The sequence below is a fragment of the Myotis nattereri genome (genome assembly GCF_964212035.1).
Source record: "Myotis nattereri genome assembly, chromosome: 15".
Taxonomy (NCBI): domain Eukaryota; kingdom Metazoa; phylum Chordata; class Mammalia; order Chiroptera; family Vespertilionidae; genus Myotis; species Myotis nattereri.
Genome location: NC_138090.1, coordinates 28,338,672 through 28,359,944, shown reverse-complemented (window position 1 = coordinate 28,359,944; position 21,273 = coordinate 28,338,672). Strand labels below are relative to the sequence as shown.

The following is a 21,273-nucleotide window of genomic DNA, read 5'->3' as shown; positions in this document are numbered from 1 at the left end:
TTCACAACACGCCACCCAACTAATTTCCTCACTGACTGCTGCTACAACTTTACGTCTGTGGAATGACTTTGTTGATATCTATTTCTGTCACTGGACAGAGCTCCGGGAGGGCAGGAGATGGGCTGGTTTGCTCCCGTGTGTAGCATGTGCTAGACGCAAGGCATCTTGTTGCATCTGAAGCGAATGCGTGCAGACCAACAAAAAGTCCAACAGCTCGGTAGGTGCTGGAGATGCTGACTCGAACATAGTGGAACAGGTACTTTCTAGCGAGACTTCTCAGAACTTTTGACCCAGTGAAAAGCATCGAGAGGGTCGGAGGAAGCAGCGTTTTCCAAATTTAACTAACCATGGAACGTTTTATTTAAGGCATAACATTTTCTGGAACGTTCATATGTTGGGAGCCTTGCTCAAGAAATACTGACTTACAGTACAGTTTATTATTTTTCCTCTACGTATGCACACACACATTTAACCACAGGTCATGTTTCCTGTGTGTACAGTGTGTGTGTGTGTGTGTGTGTCTGTGTGTGTCTGTGTGTGTGTGTAGTAGGTTCTCAAATAACGTTGTTTCATTCAACATGGTTTTTTTTTTTTAAATATATTTTATTGATTTTTCACAGAGAGGAAGGGAGAGAGATAGAAAGTTAGAAACATCGATGAGAGAGAAACATCGATCAGCTGCCTCCTGCACATCTCCTACTGGGGATGTGCCGGCAACCAAGATACATGCCCTTGACCGGAATCGAACCTGGGACCTTTCAGTCCGCAGGCCGACGCTCTATCCACTGAGCCAAACCAGTTTCGGCTCAACATGGGTTTGATGAGAAAAAAGCTGACCCCAGCTGCGGCCACTGCGTGTGGAGTGTGCACGTTCTCCCATGTTGCATGGTTTTCCGGGTGTTCTGTTTCCTCCCTTATCCCAAAGATGTGCACGTTCGGTGCATTGGTGTGTCTGCACTGTTGCCGACTGAGTGAGCGTGGGTGTGAGTGTGCCCTGCAGTGGGAGGGCATCCTGTCCAGCATGGGGCCCACCTTGCACCCTGAGCTGCTGGGATAGGCTCTGGCCACCCAGGACCCTGAACTGAAATAAAGAAAAATAATGATCTGAGTTGTTTCTATTCATCTTTCTTAAATGTATGTATAGCTCACATTTATTTCAATGCTTAATATTAGAAGTGCTTTGGGGTCTTTATTTGGAAGTTTGGTGATGTTTCTGTGACCAGAAATATGCTGCAGGAACTTAGCTCTTATTCATGTCGATTGGCATATGACAGAATTGGTTTTGTTGTACGTTGTTCCACTTGAAGTCACAGTTTCCAGGAACTCATCGCGAGGTTCAGTGAGGACTTGCTGTATTCCGCCCCTGGCATACCTGTTACCTGCAACTGTAGGTGGAAGTGACCAGGGCCTTGGGGACAAAAGGAGCCAGCTCATGGGCTGACCGGAGGATTTGGACATAGATGAAAGGGCCCAATCAGAGGCATCCTCAGAAGATGTCCAACCACTTTAAGTCTCTGTAGAACGAGGGGGATGGGGCAGATAAACACGCACCCTGTTCATGGAACTCCTTACCCAGGAGCCTTGCTTTGGCCACTGGGATGTCCCACACGTGACTGGGAAGGGAGTCGAGACAAGGCCAACCCAAGGGGGTAATATGTGCCTCCTCTGGCTCAGACATGACAGATCTGAAGTTGGGGCTGGTTTAGACAGACAAGAAATACCAAAGATGGGTAGCACCTCTGCTGGCTAATGCCAGGGGAAACGGCCATCCGTAAATTGCTGTGGTTGTGTAAGTTGCTGCAAGAAATTTTGGAAATTCAAAATGCGTATCAAATTTGACCCTGCAGTCTGACGCAAAAGAATCCAACTTCCACCAACAAGAAGCACCAGGTGCACTGACACCACAGGACGCTGTATGCGGAGCACACAGGGCCGGACGCCACTGGGTTTTACTATGAGGGGATGTCGGATGGCTGGGCACATCCCAGGTCTTGACTGGTGTGCTGCTCTTAATGCAGTATTGGAGGCCTGCACGTGCCGGGGTAGTGCACGTGTGGCGTGTTAGTAAGTGAGTCAGGCCCAAGGTGTTGAGCCGTTTGAAGACAAGAAATACTTGCTAGCCCTGTGGAGGGGTGGGAACAGTCAGAGGAAGGTGTGGGAGAATTACTGCCAACAGGCCCCGCCTCCCTCCTGCAGGTGGAGCTGGAGCTGGGAGAGCGGAGAAGCAAGAGAAAAAAATATCCCAAATCAGGGGAGAGGCAAAGAAATACTTATTCCTATGAAAAGAAGGGAGAGTAACCCAAACCATGAGAGGGAAAGCTGTTTCATGGTTGATCACATTCATCTGGCTGATAATTTGGAAGGGGGAGGGTTAGCTGGACAAGAAGAAAATTCGATTCTGCGATGGTCCCACCCCTTTGCTCTGCATGGCTGTGGCCCTGGGAGGTTCCACACCTATCTCCCCACAGCCTTCTTATTTTGCACAACTTCTCACGGGTTTTGCTGGAAAGTAGTCCGTTGTCTCACAGAAGTGCCCCCACGGAGAGGCGACAACCCTCCCTTCCTCTCCCCGGGGGGGGGGGAGCATTCCTTCATCCTCAAGCCCACGCAGGAGACCAGCCCCCGCATGACTTGGTGCAGCTGAGCCCATTTTCATGACTCCTTTGGTCCCAACGTTTCTCCTTGAGCTTCCTGTTTCCTGAAGCAGTTCTGGTGAAGAAACCCGGGGAGTGAAACTTATTTCCCTCAGATCTTGGGTTTTATAAGCAGCCTTAGCAAGAGGCAGTGCCTACCATGGCCTGGGTGACAAGAGGCAGGTAGAGACAAGGGCCTGGCTGTGAGCTTCAGATCCCAGCTCAGTCACTTACCAGCACTACAGCTGCTGTGACTCAACTTTCTGTTCTGTATAAATGGGCACGACGCTGGCACCTCCCTCAGAAGGGCCTGGGAGAATGTGGCAGGTGATCCGTGTTAACATGTGTGAGGTAGTGAAACAACCTGTCGGAAGCACCCTATAAACATCAACTCTGACAATTATTACTTGCGTATGGCTCGTACTAGCTGAAGGTTATTTTTCAGTGCCAACCACCACTTACCAAGTGCCATAAAAACGCCTGTGGCTTGGTCCAGAGAATGCCTCTGAGGAAGGATGGGAATGGGGGGAGCCCAGTGTGCCTGGCGTCCTCTCCACCTCGCCCACCTGGCCTGGTGCCCCACCCCAGGGCCCGCAGCCTCCTTGAATATTAATGAGGCCCTTTGTTGTTAGAGCCTGTGTTTTCTGCCAGATATGCTCTCTTTCCTCAGCCTTCTCAACCCTGTAAAGTAACTATGATTTTAAGGACTGGGCCATGTTTAGGGATTTGGAAACTGGCTGTGCTCTCTGGTAGCAAGGGGCAAGAGGGGGTCACTCTTCATGTCACTGGGTCTGACGCCTCAAACCCCAGTGCTTGGAGCCCCTCATTGCCCCTTCCTTGGGGGGGGGGTGTCAGACTGGATTTGCTCCCTTGCGTTTGGCTGGCTGGGTTGCAGGGGGCACAGTAGGGCCACACTGCACACTCTGGGCAGAACTAAAGCCCGTGTTGTCAGCATATTCACGGCGTCTTCTTCCGTATGCCCTGTTGAGATCATGGGACACCCCCTTGAGAAGTTGCTGCAGAGGGGCCAAAGGGCGGGACTGGAGCTGGTCCCGTCGCCACCTAGTGGTGCCGCAGGGGCTGCAGGACAGGGCTGACACCGTGGCCCTGGCTGCAGATGTCAGTGCCCATGAGGACGCTGGGTGAATGGCTGCATTTTTTGTTACAAACCTTTCTCTCTCTCTCTCTCTCTCTCTCTCTCTCTCTCTCTCTCTCTCTCTCTCCCATCTTTGGCAAAGGCTGGCAGTGGAGCCCCATTGAGGCACAAGGCTCCCCAGGTCAGCCACCACCTCAGAGTCTACGCCCCAAGGTGCTTCCACTGCTGTAACCTGGGCCGGGTTTTGGATCTGCAGGCTCAACCCTTCTCTGGCCTCGAAGGTCAGGGGCAGAGTGATCCTGGAAATCCCGATGGATGGGCTTACATCTATATATATAAAAGACTAGTATGCTAAGTGTCCATCCAGGTAATGACGTCACGTAGCAATGCCCAGCTTCCTCTCCCTAGCGACTGGCCTCCTTGCAGTTTCTTCAGCCCAGGAACACAACTTGCTTTATAGCCAGGTGGAAACATTTTACACTGTAACCAAATGTCTGTGAAGTGTTTTCATGTGCCTCATCTCATTTGATCCTCACAGAAGTCCTGGAGTGGATAAATAGGAGACTGGTGGTGGAATCCTATTTTCTATTCATCAGCCAGAAAACGGAGATTTAGAAAGCTTAGAAACTTGACCCGACTGAAAAGAAGTAAGAAATGGTGGACCTTGAAAATGACTTCACGCTTTCTCACTGTGCAAAATATAGTCAAACACTGCTGCAGTTAAATATTTTACCCTTTGTTCTCCCTGCAAGATCTAGAGTAATAATCTGCTTCATGTTGATATTTACTGCTGTGTGGCTGACAATTACCTGACAGAGAAGTTGGGGTGCTTCACTGGGCTGGGAAAGGTTTAGCTACATCAGAAAGCAGGTCTAATTAAGCAAGTTTATCTATCTATCTATCTATCTATCTACCTATAAAGCGCTCACTGGTGTGTTTCCATCTGTCATTGTTGATCGTGAATTTGGTTGACACTTTTATTATAGAGAAAGGGTGAATAGCAATATTAAAATATTTCTTCTAATTAATTTCCTTTCAATGTGCCGGAATTCATGCAGCAGGCCACTAGTCTATGAGTTGGATCAGCCCAGCTGTAAAAGGAGAGCAGCTTTTCAGAGTATTTATAGTGGCCATACCCTGCTGTCAGTGCTATGGGACGTCAGTGTTAAACCAAAAATAATCAATAAAGAAATTTAAAAAAAATCAAGGGGAAAATAATAAAATTATTTAATGAGTAATTGAAAATTTTAATTAACTAATGTTTATATCAGGTTAGACCCCCCCCCCCACCTTGTATCATGTAAATGAAAAAATAAATAAATTGAATTAGAAACATCTAAAATAAAAAGAGCATACTGGCTTCTCACACCGTGGCTGCGGCAGGAGCCCCAGGCTGCCTCTGTCTGCGGACACCGTTCAGCACACGTGCTCCCAGGCGGCACCAGCACAGAATGGCCTCCAGTGGGGCCGGGAAGCAGCTGGGCATGGGTAGGGCTTTGGGTTTCATTTTGTTTTGGATTTTTCTCCTTTCTCAGGACACATCAGTCGGGGAAGAGAGCAGGCGAAGGAAGATTCCTTCTATCGCGTCAGTAATGAGGCTTCTTTGTTAGCAGACTTCACTTTTTCCAGCAGTTTCAGGTTTACAGAAAAATTGAGCAGAAACAGAGTCGCCAGCTAGTTCCTGCCGCCCCAGTTTTCTGCTTTAGCATTTGAGTTGGTGCATTGGGTACAATTGACGAGGCCATACTGGCGCATGATTATTAAGTAAAGTCCATAGTTTACTGAGCGTTTACTCTTGGTGTTACACATTCTGTGTGCTTTGACAAATGCAGGATGTCACATACCCACCATCCAGTGTCATACAGAAGGGCCTCACTGCCCTAAAAAAATCCCCTGTAGGGCCCAGCCGTTGTGACTCAGTGGTTGAGTATTGACCTATGAACCAGGAGGTCACAGTTCAATTCCCGGTCAGGGCACATGCCTGGATTACAGGCTCGATCCCCAGTGTGGGGCATGGAGGAAGTAGTCAATCAATGATTCTTTTTCGTCATTGATGTTTCTCTCTCTCTCTCACTTCCTCTCTGAAATCAATAAAAATATATTTAAAAAAAATCCCTTGTGGGAATAAAATTTTAAATCAACTTAGAAAATCAGAGCTGTAAAAATACCCTAGGAATTGGACAGCCCGATGAGCATGCAAACGACATCCCATTATCCAGGCTCTGGCTGCCAGGATGCTCCCCTCCCCCACTCCCTTCCCCGTGTGGGTGTGTCAGGCCCAGAACTTGGCTTGGAAAGGAGTAGAGAATAATCTGAGTCCACGTGTATATAATAATGCTAGTGTATATACATCCTTTTATAAAAAAGGAATGACCGCCGAAACCGGTTTGGCTCAGTGGATAGAGCGTCGGCCTGCGGACTGAAAGGTCCCAGGTTCGATTCCGGTCAAGGGCATGTACCTGGGTTGCGGGTACATCCCCGGTAGGAGATGTGCAGGAGGCAGCTGATTGATGTTTCTCTCTCATCGATGTTTCTATCTCTATCTCCCTTCCTCTCTGTAAAACATCAATAAAATATAAAAAAAAAAAAAAGGAATGACCATGGGGATGCATGTGCTGGCCACTGAGTCGGGCCAGCTCTCCCTCCTGGATTTAGGACTTGCGGATTGGGGTGCAGGGGCTTGTTAGTTCTGGTCTACAAAGCATTTGCTGTCGACATGTTGTCACACGAGTGTCGGTGCCAGAGGCCAGCTCGGAGCTGGTGCGCCCCTAACGGGATGGGCGGGAGGCAGCTCTCCCTCCCGGCTCTGCTCCTTCTCGCTGACATGTCTGTTGCTGAAACGTGTCCTCCCTCCCCAGGCAGGGGCTGTGTGAGCTCCGAGCCGCCGGCAGCCTTGGCCTCTGGGATCCAGAGATAATAAAGCTCTCTTGCTTTCTGGGGGTTCAAGCGAAGTGAGCGGTGGCCTGGCCAAGTCCCCGGACAAAGCGTGCTCTGAGGCCCACCCGGCAGTGGCCCGCTGGACTGGCCACTCGCCGCTCCTGGCGGCGGGCACGTCTTCCGGGAGAGCCGAGAAGCCGGGCTTGTGCTGGCCTCCGCTCTAAAACAGACCTCACAGGCGCCCGCTCCAAGCTTGAGGGTCCCCGAAGACATTTGTGTATAAAAAGGGCCCTATTGTGTCGGCCTGTGCCTGACTGATTTGCTCTAGTTCAGAATTCTCTGCCGCGTGGGGGTGTATGTGTGTGGGGGGATGAGTCGGGGGGTGCTCTGAGGTGCGGGTGCTGATGGCTTCCTTTGGTGGCCACAGATGGTGGGGGCAGCATCCATGTCATTCTCTAAAACGCCTCTTTGCCCCAGAGGCATCGATCGCTCGGCCATGTCTCCTTGTTGCGCTCCCTGGCTCTGGTGTCAGCCAGGTGAAGGCGTTCGGACCTGTCATTTGTTCCTAAGGACGTGCAAACGCGGCCTCGCTGGATTTCTTTAGGCGGCTGCTGTGCCGCTAGCCGGTCGGCTCAAATCTGCCGTTAGGATCGCGGGGTCTTTTTGAGAACTGCTCTTGGCTGCCAAAACGGTTCTAAATATATTAAAAGTAGGTTAACTTACTGTGTTCCCTGCATTTATTCTTCCAGCTGAAATTTTCCTGACTTTTTTTTCCCCCCTTTCGTTTTATTAGGTTAATAAAACTTGGTTTTCGAGCATTTCTCTGCCCCAGGAGGGCAATGGGCCCCACGTCCAATTCATCAAGTGCCTAATGAGTGGCCTCGGAGGTCCCGGCCCATCCATTCCAGAAGCTCCCTGCCTCGTAAAGGTGAGGCCTATGGGCTGCTCTGTATATTTTGTCTGTTGGTTTCCCAAATTCTCCTGCCAGCTCTACTGTCACTTTCCAGGATTTATAGGAGGCCGACGGCACCGCGGGGCTCCCTCTGCGGCAGGCCCCCCTCCCCTGCCCGCTCCTCACACGCACCACACACTCCGTGCCATAAAATAACGTTTCTGCAATAAAATGAAATAGAAATGTGTCGATGCTAGCATTTTAGAACATTCCAGCAAAAGGGCTGTGGGAAATGCCTTCGTTTACATTAAGGAGGGAAGCTCTGTGAGAGAGGGGGGAAAACAGTGCGAGAAAAGGCCGTAGTAAGGAGAGACAGCCTGGTATTTAAAGTAAATAAATTTAAAAAAAATGTCGTGTTTGTGTGTGTGCATTGTGTACAGTCTCTAAATTGTTTTTTCATGTATGCGTATACCTCCCCTGGTTAATTTTTGGTGTTTCAGAGAAAGACCAGGGAAAGAAAAAGTGGATGTCACTTGCCTTCTGGGCCCGGGGTCTGGGCGCTCTCGCCTTCTAGAACGTTCTTCCTTTTCCTCCCCTGCAGGCTCTCTGGCCTTGGCCCAGGTGTCAGGATCCTGCCAGCTCCAGGCTGGGGGCTGTGTCTGCCCCGACGTAGTTGGAAAACTGGAATCTGAGCAACCGTGAGCTCCAGGTCCACACGCTAGCGGGCGGCCGGGAAAGGAAGGGACCTCGACGGGAGCTTGTGGGGTGGGGCGGCCGCTGGGTTGTGGGGTGCCAGAGGCCTCCCAAATTTCCACACAGCAGCCCAGCCTTGCCAGCATTTGCAACGAGTGTCCTGGCTCCTCTTCTCTGCTCTGAGCCTCCAGAAAGCGCCTGGCCTTTAATTAACTGCACTCTCCCGGGGCATGCGCCGTCGCTAATAAATTACTCTATATGACCTGTAACTTTTTCTTCCCTTCCTCCCAGCCGCCGGCCTGGAGCTGGGGAGGGAAGGGGCACGGAGGGGAGGTTTTGCTTGCTCTGCGAGCGGGAAAAGGGAAACGCTGAAGCTGTCTCAGGCCGTTCTCTGCCATGCACTCTGTGTCTTATCAGCCCGTGGCCCCAGAGCCGGGTGACAGACACGTTCCAACAATTGGCTGGGACTTGGGGGACCTCTTTTAACACCTGGGACGTGGACCCGGGCTGGGGGCAGTGGCGAGGATGGCTGTGGATCGCAGGTTCTGGAAGGTCTCTGAGGTGCAGGGGTGTGCTCATGGCCACTCATCACGGGGGGGGGGGGGGGGGGGACGGAGCCCAGGCAGCACCTCTGCTCTCCAACGCGGGGAGACACAGTGTAAACTGCCCCTCACGCAGGAGGGACCTCCAAGTGTCCACCTGCCCCAGAGCTGGCGCCCAGCTTCCTGCGCCCTCCGACGTGCCTCCTGGGCCGGGATTTCACGGCCATGTGTCCGTGGCTGAGCGTCCACACAGGGAGGCCATGCCCCTGAAGACCCTCAGCCAGGACTGGCCTTTCTCACATTGTCTCCATTTCCTCTCCGGGCGCTGGGGCTCGGCTCCTGCGCTGAACTCCTCACCGAGAGGCCCCCCTGCTCCCCGTGCGCCCCTCTTACCGGCACTCATCATGCATTAGTTTATCTTCCGAAAATATACTTGGAAGGGTTTTTGTTTTGTTTTGTTTCCCTACTTGACACTCTTGAATAAAATAGGCCATTTATCTCTCAGGCAGAAGAATTCCAGCAGTTACACTGCACCCTGGCAAGAGGATTGTAGGCTCAATGCGGAGAGGTAGTTAAAATTTTTTTTCGTCGCGGGTTTATTCTTGTCTCAGCTTTCCCCCCAAGCTTTGCAGCTTTTCGCCCCTCTCCCTAACTAATCCTCCCAACTGCACACCCCTCCCCCCCCCCCCCCCCCATGGATCCAGCCCACCTCCAGCTCCTCAGACTGAAAGGAGCATTCATGCCTGGGCCATCTGTTTGTTTAAACTCACCCTGTGTTAGTCCATGTTAAATGCAACAGAATGGAGAAAAATGCAATTCTCTGTCGGCTTTTGATCAAAGAGAACTTTTAAAAAAATTCGAGGTGGATTTCTGAAGGACAATGTTATACACATTCCGTGTGTTTCTGAGCTTCAGTGTTTAGTTGATTTGGGGGGGACAATCTTTTCCCCCCCTTTTGATCCCAGGGAGAAAAACTCGCACAAAAACACATCTCGGCACCACAAACATCGCAAGACGGGCGCTTTCTTTCCGACTCCCCAGCTGCAAAGTGGAAGGACATTGCCTTTTAATTCATCAACAACACGAGGGAATTTGAAATATGGCTCGACTGCCGCGTGCAGACTTTTGCTTGCTCCTGTGAGAATTCCAGGGGCAGTCACTCGCGTCTGGGGCTAATTCAGGACCCAGGATGCTCACCCCATTGCTCGGAAACACACACACGTCCATGCTCACTTCATCGATCTCCATTTCACGGCCACTCATTGCGTGTACATTTCTCCCCTCACTCCCTCAGCTTCGGAGCAAATGCAAATAAAACGCTTCAAATGGTTAACATTTCCTGTCACTGAAGGCATGCATTAGGGGTGGGGGTCGCTGAGTTTTAAAGTGGATTTTCATAGGAAAACTCACTTCAGATCTGCGGCAGGAACTCGGATGGGTTCGCACAGAGAATTTCGGGGTTTGCGATAAGCCTAAATTTATTGCCGTCATTCAAGTGATCCTTGACAGCACGCGGATGCCGAAGAGCAAATATCCAAGTCGAACTTAGATTAACCTGGGGCCCAGCTCAGGTCACGGGAAAAAAAAAAATTAAAATGTGTTCTTGCCCCCCACCCACCTTGACTCATTTTCTTTTTATTGGAGGGGAAAAAACCAACCTAAAATATGGTCTTTTAATTTATTGTGTTTTCTCTATTGATTGTTTAGCTAGTGATTTTGCCAACTTCCTGGATGTTCGTTCCTGGTCCCGCACCAAACAGCCACATTTCCTTTTGGAACCGGGACCGGGACAGAGGCGGCGGCAGACACGGGCGGTGTGAGTACTCCGTGGCCCTCTCCGCGTCGCCCTGACCCCGTGGCCCCTCCGGCCCGTCCTGCCTCCCTCTCTCTCTTTATCTACCAGTGAACGTCCCGGAGCTCGGAGCTCGCTGAACTCAGGCTGCCAGCCCTCAGCACCACAGCCTCCGCTTTGAGGGAAAGAGACGACAGCTTCCACACAAACGTCGGCGGGGGGTGTGTGCTTCCCCATTGCAGCGCCTTCACTGTTCATTTTAAGGTTCCGAAAGAGGGAGAAAGTAAACAGAAGCAGGCTGGTTTATTTCAGGGGCGAACAGTGAGTCCCTGCTGGATTTGCCTAATAAAACACATTTTAAAAATTTTCATCTTCTCATTTCGTTCCAGCAGAAAATTAGTTTGCCTTTATAATGTCCAGATCTTTCAAACTCGAGTGAGTCAGAAATTAAGTTACAAGATGTAAATACTTGGAGATCTATATGAAACGAATATATCGATGTGAAATGAAGTAATTTCTGACTGTCATGCCATAGCAAGCCTGACTTTAGGCTCTTAGGACTCTTACAATCTTGTTCTAATGATGTGCCATAAGAAAATATCAGATGGAGTAAAAATGTTTCTTTTAAAAACCAGTGAATCGCGATATTTAATAAATTTAATTTGTATTTAACGTAAGTTGTCTATTTTTTAAAAAAATCCTCTGAACATCTTGCCAACTGTTTGGAAGATTGTAAAGAAAACATATGTTAATATTCTGGGCCGCATTTGACTTCTTTCTTTTCCATGAAACCATTCCAAGGAGTATGGGAAATTGTAAAACGATGTCGTTCTCTCGTGAAAAGAATACCCTGGCTCTAATTGCCAAGAGAAGGCAATTAATGCTCAAATTTCAAGGCGAATTCGGTGACCAGTTAGGGGCAGGAAGAAAGAGGAAAGCAAGACGGTTATTTGCGTGAGAAAATCCAGAAATCAACATTTGTAATTGTAGAGGTATAATCGGGATGTGATTATATTTATAAGGAAAAGTTACATAAACTTCAAAAATGGTAGTTGTTTTGCTTAAGTGCCTGAAAAAAATTTAAAATAATATTTGGGTTATCCCAGTTTTGTACTCGTATGTTCACAAAGCCTTGTTAGGTTAAAGAACTCCAAAGGACTGGTTGTGTGTGTGTGTGTGTGTGTGTGCACTTTCCTTAAGCTCCCAGCCCCAGGAAATGTGTGGAGAAAAAGGTAGGAGCTGACTAGTGCAAAAACCCTTTTCTCCAGAAATTCATAACTAATCTAAAACTTTTAGAAATTAAAAATAGCGCATTTCTTACTTTTTTTCTTTTTTCTTTTCGGGGGTTGTTGAAGGGGGTGATGGGCTAGAGCCAGTTTTTAAAATTGTTACAGACCAGAGGTGTACAAAAGGCTATTGCCATTTTCCTTCGCTTTCGATTAGAGTATTTAGTTTTTGTTCTCCTGTCTCTGAAACTATGGCATTCTACACCTTAAATATATTTTTTAAGCTTTCTGATTTGGATTGCCGAAAACAGAAACCTTTGCCTTCTTAGGGAAGCTGAGCTGCTATCCAGTAGATGGCGATGTTACTTCTAGAGTGATCGAGGGGTGGGGGTGGGTGGGAAAATAGGTACTGAGATTTAGCCCCAATCCAGTCAGGTCTCCCCTTTGCCTCCCCGGGAACTCATCCAGTAAGCTCTAAATGTAAGAAGAAAACCTTTTTTTGAGACGCTGCCCAAAATGTGCAAACTCTCCAAGAGTATTTAAAGTATTTAAGCCAAATGTTAATGACCAAAATGTCTCACCCTCCTGAAATGGTCTGATACAGCGCCCAGCTAGAGTTCAAAGAAATAATTCCTGGAAATGTTCAATAGAAAAGCTGTTTCAATATTTTATCAGTTGCCTGTCTATGTTTTAAGAAATAAAAGCTATCCATACAGTTCTCCTATAATAATGGTGAAGAATGTACATTATAGTATTGCATGGAACTTTATATGCATACAAATGGCCAAGTGAAATCAGGCATGTACAGATAGTGACATCAGAATCTCACCTTCTCAAAGAGTGTTTTCTTTCAATGTGATGAATATGTGTGAGAATATCCACACTGGACATTGTATTTCATTGTATCAGCACCTGCTAAAACAGTGTCGCCAGCTACTTAGAACTTTGAAACCTCATCTCCCAAAGTTTCTACTTTATTTCCCAAATCCCCCACATTTTTCTATCCCTATCTCTTGCAAAAGAGAATCCCAAAGAATGTTGAGGACTTTCTTCAACATATTTAATATTGAAATTAAAATTATTTAACACATTTTTTGATGATTTTATTTATTTATTTTTAATTTTTTGATGATTTTAATGTTTTGACTCTTCATGGAACATGATTCCATAATTTGTAATAATTTGCCATGTTGTTTTTTAATTTAAAAAGAAAGAGCACATGTTGACAACTATTTTTTTAAAGAACTAATTCAACAAAAGCAAGTAAAGATATTTCTTTTCCTAAAAACGATATTATCATTTGTCCTTGAAAAAAAAAAAGATGGAAGAGGGATCCATTAGATTCCAAATGTGAAATACGATTTAAAGACATGGAAATCTTTGAATGTAGTGGAGTACAGTGACTGAATCATATATGGCAGTAGTTAGTCCTGTATTGTTCTTTAAAAATTAAATTGAAAGACATGCCAGCTATTATACCTCTATGTATTTACAAACTCTGCAAGTCACCCCCTGTTCATAACTCAAATCAATGTATTAATAAAATGATTGTGCAAAAAAAAAAGCAGCTGTTTAAATAAATTCTGTTCTGCTTTAAAGATTTGTCTTCTGGGGAGAAAGTCTTTTAAAAATTGAGTGGCAGTGACCAGTGAACAATAGTTAAAATGAAAATAAATCTTCCTGAGACTCAGTTCTAATTTTCTTGAGCAAGATACTAACCCATAGAAAATAAACATTGTTTATTGAACCACGCGTGTACCAAGCGAACCTCTGTAAAATGATATGGAGAAAATATGAACTTGTATGTCCCGAGTATTTTGGTTCCCTGCAGAACAGAGAGGTATGTGCTGTGTAGGAAATGAACAAGATAAAATGAGCAATTCTGGAGGGAGATCATTCAGATTTGTGCAGTTCCAGGGAGGGGAACATATTAGAACGAAAACAAAAAATGTTGTGTCACTTGGCACCTTGGCTTAAGGGATAATTTAATTACATCGTCTATTAATGTTGACTTACGTTTCTGCTCTTGCCAACCTTCTTACAATCTTGTTTATTTCCAGCAATCACGTTGGTGACAGCTCTAATAGGCCATTCAACAGCGAACGTTTTCTCATTTAGTTGAAAATATTTCAGGTTTCAGAAACCCAGCAAGGAAAAGCACCTTCAGGCTTCATGAATATGAGTAAACTAGTTCGGGGAAAGATTGTTTAACAAAATGAATTCTATCAGCCTATTTAACCAATGTCAGCTTAAAATATTTTTATGTTTCACTTAGCCAAGCAGGCTGGTAGGACCTTAGCTGATGCAAAGATTATTCCGTCTTCTGGGCTGTGTGTGTGTGTGTGTGTGTGTGTGTGTGTGTGTGTGTGGAAAGGGGCCCTGCACCGTCTCTGCATACGGGTTTACAGAAACAGCAGGGAGGCCTGTGCAGCCAGCACGCGCCTCAGGAGCACATCGCTGGCTCGGAGTGATGGCGTGCTATTGCGGATTCTGGGTTCTGTATTTGTAAACTTTCCACTTTCTGTTTTTTGAGAAAGTCACATTTGATCTCTGCCAGCGAAGGTGGGGAGGCAGAGTTGCTTCCCTCTTAACAGCTGAATGCAATCAGGGTGCTTATTTTCTGTTGTGTTTTAGTGAAAAGGTACAAGAGGAGAGAAAAATACACCCAAACAAACCAGAAGACACATTTAGCATCCAGTCTTCAACCCTAAACAGGCTGTGCTGTCCGTGGAGGGAGAAAGCCTGTGGGATACCATGCATTTACCTCCTCTGCCCCCGCCCCCCAAAGTTCTCCGGGAAGGAGCTGGGGAGCCGTGGGGATCCCTTTAAAGCAGTGGTTCTCAACCTGTGGGTCGAGACCCCTTTGGAGGGCGAATGACCCTTTCACAGGGGTCGCCTAAGACCATTGGAAACCACATATATAATTACATATTGTTTTTGTGATTAATCACTATGCTTTAATGATATTCAATTTGTAACAATGAAAATACATCCTGCATATCAGATATTTACATGACGATTCATAACAGTAGAAAAATTACACTTATGAAGTAGCAATGAAAATAATTTTATGGTTGGGGGTCACCACAACATGAGGAACTGTATTAAAGGGTCGCGGCATTAGGAAGGTTGAGAACCACTGCTTTAAAGGGTCAGCTAGCATGGTTAAGCTGCGTGTCAGGAGAAAGAAGGCTGAGATCCTTTGTGCAAACAAGTGCCAGGAGCCCAAATCCCTGCCTGTCTCTCAGAAACAAGCTTGCAGCGTCTTCTGAGCTGTTTGGAGAAACACCTTTCGATGCCCGGCCGTGGCTGCAGCGAGGGAAGGTGTCCAGGCGGGAGCAGTGCGAGGGCCCTGGGCATGCCGTGGACCCTGCGGCGAGGCGTGGCCGTGAGGGAGGCAGCGCTTTCCCGCCCGCCCGGGAGCAGCGCAGGTCAGGGAGCAGGAGCCGTCACAGTTCCCAGGGCCCTTGCGGATGGGGCCACAGATCCATCGGGGCAGGGGCTCCAACAGCAGTGCCTCGCTGCCATTGGGCGACACAGCTCGCCCTGCTGTCCCCGAGCACCCGCTCTCTGGGAACAGTCATCTCGGACACAGCCTGTTTTTTTAATCCTCACCTGAGGATATGTTGTTATTGATTTTAGAGAGTGGAGAAAGGGTGCAGGGAAGAGAGAGAGAGAGAGAGAGAGAGAGAGAGAGAGAGAGAGAGAGAGAGAGAGAGAGAGAAAGGAAGAAAGAAATGGGTTCCCTCCTGCATGTGCCCTGACTGGGGATTGAATTCCAGGTCATTTGCTGTATAGGACGATGCTCCATTACAGGGCGGACACTCGGTCATTCAGTAAATTCCTTAGTCTCCCCTGCCTAGAGTCTCAGCGTCAGGCTTGTCGCATACTTATGACAGGTGGTATTTATCCAGAGTCTGCAGCGTGCCAGGCATCACATGGGACAGCAGGAGGGCGCCTCCCAACGAGTCGCTGGGGTAGGGGATGCCAGAGTCCCTATTTGACAATTGAGGGTACGGAGTCCCCGGAGGCCTAGGGGAGCCCCAGGGTGGCACCCCTGGCGTGGAGGGGTGGGGAGGTCTGGGATTTGAATCCAGACCAGTGGGTCACAGGCCCCGCATTCTTCGCCAGGGCCACCGTGCTTCGCTAAGTCAATGTCTGTTGAGTGAATAAGTGAGCGGGTGGAGTTGAGAGGTGTGGCGGGGGTGGGAAGGGGGGCGGGCGGAGGGGGTGCCGCCTGGAGCCCAGGTTTCGGAGCAGGCAGATCTGGGTTCAAATAGGGCTCTGCCCTCCTTCACTGGTGACTCTCGGTGGGTTCCTTACATTTTCCGAGCCTCGGTTCCTCCTACATAAAATGGAGCTAGTAACCTTTCTTTTTCAGGTTGTGAGGTTTCGAGATTGTGAATGAAAAGGCTGGGCCTGTGGAATACGCTATCTCTGGGTCAGTTCCCAGAAGCCCAGAAATGAACGGCCAGAGCGGCCACCGGACATGGCTTTTCAGCCACCAGGGGCCACCGGGCATCACATCTCGGCCACCCACAAGCCGGGCGACCCTGGGTGAGTCTCTTGAACATGCTGGGTCCTGGGTTTTTCTTTCTTTCTTCCGTCATGGAAGGAACGAGAGCCGGCTGTGGTAAATACTAACTAAATGTCCGCTCAGCATCTCCGTGAAGGTGCGTCCACGTCCTCGGCTCTCCCGTGGGGCCTTGCTGTAGAAGGTGTGGCCCAGGAGCAGGGGGTCCGCAGCGCCTGAGCTGAGCCAGAACCAGGGCTTTGTGAGCACTGCCTGGGGCATCCGCGAGACGAGGCCACCTGTCCCCGAGGTGGTTGCCCAGTGTCCACGCTCTGTGCACCTGCCTGCCCTCAGCCCCCGCCTGGTGCCTCCCAGGCCACTCTGCACGCAGGGGCCGAGGGCTGCAGTCACAGGCTGGTACATCAGCACCCAGCGTCTGGCTGCGTCTGGCTGTGTCTGTCTGGGGAGAGGCCCTGGAGAGAGCCAGGAGGGAGGGCTGCAGGAGGGAGAGGCTGCAGGTCTCCTCCCTCCCCTCCTGCTCACTGTCTAGGCCAGCGGTTCTCAACCTGTGGGTCGCGACCCCTTTGGGGGTCGAACGACCCTTTCACAGGTTCGCCTAAGACCATCGGAAAACACATATATAATTACATATTGTTTTTGTGATTAATCACTATGCTTTAATTATGTTCAATTTGTAACAATGAAATTGGGGGTCATCACAACATGAGGAACGGTATTAAAGGGTCGCGGCATTAGGAAGGTTGAGAAGCACTGGTCTAGGCGGTGGAGCTGCTCACTTACAGGCTCTCCCTGACCCTGGCTCCCCCCGTCCCTTCGGTTCTGGGGTGCTAGCCGCTTTCTGATGCTGCTCAGCCCCTGGGATTTCAGCTTCTCCATCACCAGAGCAACTGGCTTCATGTATTGAATCCTCTCCATTTTAAACACTCAGGGAAGTTTCTATTTTTCTTGGTGGGATCCACCCAGGTTCACGCTGCAAGGATCTTGGAGTCAGATGGTTTGCATAAGAGTCCCAGCTCTCCCGCTGGCTTGTGCTGCAGCCCTGGACAGGTCTCTCTTCTCATGCCCAGGGGAGGAGCTGGGCTCAGGGCTGGCCCCTCCCCTCCTGCTCCAACACCCCGTCTGGCCCTTGCCCCGGCCTTTCTAACCTGTGGTAGGTGGAGTGCTTAAAGGGCCTTAGGTCTTCACCCCTTCCTGGGTCCACGCCCTTTGTCAAGGACTTTGTAGCTCCTTCTACCAAGAGGTGGGTAGATTTCTTGTCCCTGGACTCTGGGTTTCACCATCTCACTTGCTTTGCTCAATGGGCTGTTAGCAGACATCACACAAACAAGAGCTTGGAGAAACACTTATCTGTTTCCACTAGTGCTCTTGAGCCTCTGCCATCAGCACGAGACATGCCTTGTTGCCCGAGGGAGGATGAGAGGCATGCAGAGCCTAGTCGCCCATTCCCTGCGGTGGAACTCACAGCTGTGTGAGCCGATTAGCCCAGCCAGTGTTGGCAGGGACACCTACCTGACCACTCCAGACGCACAGGCATGCTATTCTCATTTGCCATGAGTTCTGTGTTTTTGTTATGCAGCACGAGTGTAGGAAGAGCTGACGGATACATCACTGGCAGGGTGATGAGCAGCTCTCTTCATGTTGTCCCATGGCATATGGTCCATGTGTGTGGACAGGTAGACCTGGATTGGGACTCCAGCTCTCCCACTTTCTAATGGGTGTCCTGGGGAAAGTGTGTTTGTTTCTGTGGGTCTCAGTTTTGTCCCCAGCAGAATGGAGATAATATTAGGACTGACCTCAGATCTGGTTGTAGGGAGTGAGATGATGTATTTAAAGTACCTGGAACATAGCACTGGATAAAGGCTATCATTGTTGGAAGCAGAATTCATGTTAATGTTATGTTATAAAAACCAACAACAACCATGATCTGCCTTTGCCCTCTCTCTCTGCTCCCTGACACATACCCTGACTTGCCATTCCTCAAACACCCCCTGTTCTCTTATGCCCCAGGGCCTTTGCATGTGCTGTTCCTTCTCCTGGGAGTGCCGTTTCCCTCCCCTCCAGCTGGTGAGTCTCTTTTCCTTAAGGCCCCACTTAAGTGGGACAAGAACTGAAGAGTAGTTATCTGAGTATTTCACTGATCAGTCCTGTCCTTTGGGCTGTTATACAGGGGTGGAAAAAATAGGTTTACAGTTGGAATACCAATAAATAATATAATGATTGATAAACAATAATATAAGAATAAACTGTTTTGGGTACGGACGACTGTAAACCTGCTTTTGCCCTCCCTCTGTGTGTGAGCATGTTCTTCATGTAGCTGCAGGGTCAGCTGGAGGCAGCCGTCTCTGCCACCGTGGAGTGTGAGAGTTCACTCACACCGGGGCCCACAGGATAAAACACTCACCGGCCACATTTCCCCCCGAGATATAAGGACAAAGCTCTATGGCAGAAAAAACACCAATGAGGCAAAACAAAGCCTTGTTTTATCAGTTCTCCAAATACAAGTTCACTGGGAAACTGCCTCCCGCCTTCCCTCACTGAGTCCGCTGCCCAGTCAATGGGCAGCGCGTGTTTGTGGAGCACCCACTCTGTGCCAGGCTGGCTGGGAGTTTACGGCTGGGAACAGCAGGCAGGTTCGTTTCTGTCCATCAGGGAGGACAAGAGCCTGGGAAAGTGTTTCAGGGAAGCTCTGAGACGTCTGAGGGGCGAGACCCGTGTGGGGATGAGCAGATGTGTTCCAGGCACAGCCTGGGTCAGGGTGCCAGTGGGGGCCCATGGGGCCTCCCAGCGGCCAGGAGGAGGGGAGTGCGGGCAGAGAGCCTGGCCAAGGCCAGGTCACAGAGGTCAGGGCCGGCAGCTGGGCAAGACCAGGCAGGTGAGGTCTGGTCACCCCCATTTTACAGACTGAGAGGCCATTTTCATCAGTCACACCTGGGGAGGAAAGAGCAGCCTGAGTGTCACATTTTCAGGAAACCTGGAGGCTGGTTTCATCAAGGAAATAAATAAGTGCATAACACAAAACAGAAATAAATAAATGAAATATTTATTTTGGTGACTAGAGGCGGCATGCCTTTGGGTGTCTCGAAGGAGATGTGGAACATTGATTGGATTCATTGCCACCAATCATCTCAGGCAAGAGGGAGGGGCCTGGGTGGGAACTGTTTCCATGGAGACGGTCTAAAAACCTCTTCTGTGTTCACTCCTCTGTGAGGTGGTGGGGTGGCCGCTCCTCGGATTTGGATGCTCAGTGCATCAGCGGGGAATGTGTTCAGCTGCAGTAGCAAGAACCTAACAGAAGGCAGCTGTCTCAGGCCGGGCGGGGGCGGGGGGGGGGGGAAGGGGGCTGGAGGTGGGCAGTCCTGGCAGGGACCCCTGCTCCCCACCGTTTGGGCTCCGCATCACAAGGTGAAGGCCACGCCTATGAGGCTCACGTTGGTTCCGGAAGGATAAAGAGCGGAAGGGGAAGATGCATGGTCTTGTCCTTCTGGAGGGACCCCTTTCCAGCGTCTCACCTCCGTCACCTTGGCCGGGACTGTGGACTATGTCACCTACCACTCTCTGCTGCAAAGGAGTCTGGGAAACTGCATATTTTTAGCCGAGTCCATTGCCAAGCCAAATAAAACCAGAATCCCGTCAACAGGGAGGAATGGGGTGGGGAGCAGATGTGGTTAGGCAACCAGCAGAGGGCCAGCGTGGTCACATCTATTACCTGCCGCTCTCCTGATTCCAAGATGAAAGAGATTTTAAAAGAAAAGAAACGCACGGATGAGATGTTTATCTCTTGGTCTTCTGAATGTTCCACTGACGGCCTCACTAAAAAAGAAATGAGTTGATGCGTTTTTATGGGTTGGGAAATAAGGGATTGGTGTTTTTGGCCAAGACTTCCCTTGCAGATGGCTTCTTTCTCGACTCATTTCACAGAGAAGGAAATGGAGGCACAGAAAGATTGGGGGTTTCCCCAGCCACCTGAGTGCGGGTCAATCCACACAACTCCCGCCTGGTCCCATAGGGAAGCGTCGGGACAGCGTGGACACAGATGGGTGTGGGGGTGTGCTTGGGAGGAGGCCATCCAGTCATCTGATCACACCCTTGGGAGGCCATGCATGCGGCACCTTGGGGTGCCCACTGCTTCCCTCTCTCTCCTGAAGTCCAGCTCGGATTTTCATAAGTTGCTTCTCTGTACTCAGAGCCTGGCCTGGGGGCGCGGGGCGGGAGCCTCTCTGCTTCTGGCAGAGAGCCCCTGCCTCACCTCCCTGTGCTCTGTGGGGCCAGCAGGGCTGTATGGTCCCTGATAAGGACCTAGGCCAGTGATGGCGAACCTTTTGAGCTCCACGTGTCAGCATTTTGAAAAACCCTAACTTAACTCTGGTGCCATGTCACATATAGAAATTTTTTGATATTTGCAACCATAGTAAAACAAAGACTTATATTTTTGATATTTATTTTATATGTTTAAATGCCATTTAACAAAGAAAAATCAACCAAAAAAATGAGTTCGCGTGTCACCTCTGACACACGTGTCATAGATTCGCCATCACTGGTCTAGATGGTGCGCTGGCGGCTGCCTTTACACCCATCTCCACACATCATATCGCGGCGGGCTCGACGCTAAGTTCCCCCGAGCCCAGGGGTGGGCAAACTTTTTGACTCGAGGGCCACAATGGGTTCTTAAACTGGACCAGAGGGCCGGAACAAAAGCATGGATGGAGTGTTTGTGTGAACTAATATAAATTCAAAGTAAACATCATTACATAAAAGGGTACGGTCTTTTTTTTTTAGTTTTATTCATTTCAAACTGGCTGGATCCGGCCCGCGGGCCGTAGTTTGCCCACGGCTGCCCTAGGGCCTAGGCTGTGCCTTCCACATCTTGAGAGTGGGTAGCACAAGGCCCCTCACCAGGGCTGTGGTGGGGGAGGAGAGAAGGTGGTTGCAGGGTGGCTGGCTCATGGGAGAGCTGTGATCACCATGGCAACCCAAACCAGGTACAGGCT

The 21,273-nt window shown here is 49.4% G+C and overlaps 1 long non-coding RNA gene across 1 annotated transcript in view; it reads left to right on the top strand.

Moving 5' to 3' along the window:
• Positions 1-21,273, top strand: part of LOC308531145 — a 143,644-nt gene that overhangs the window by 102,024 nt on the left and 20,347 nt on the right. The window contains exon 2 of the long non-coding RNA XR_013996902.1: positions 16,133-16,308. This is a non-coding gene — a long non-coding RNA (uncharacterized lncRNA). The remainder of the gene's footprint in view (positions 1-16,132; positions 16,309-21,273) is intronic.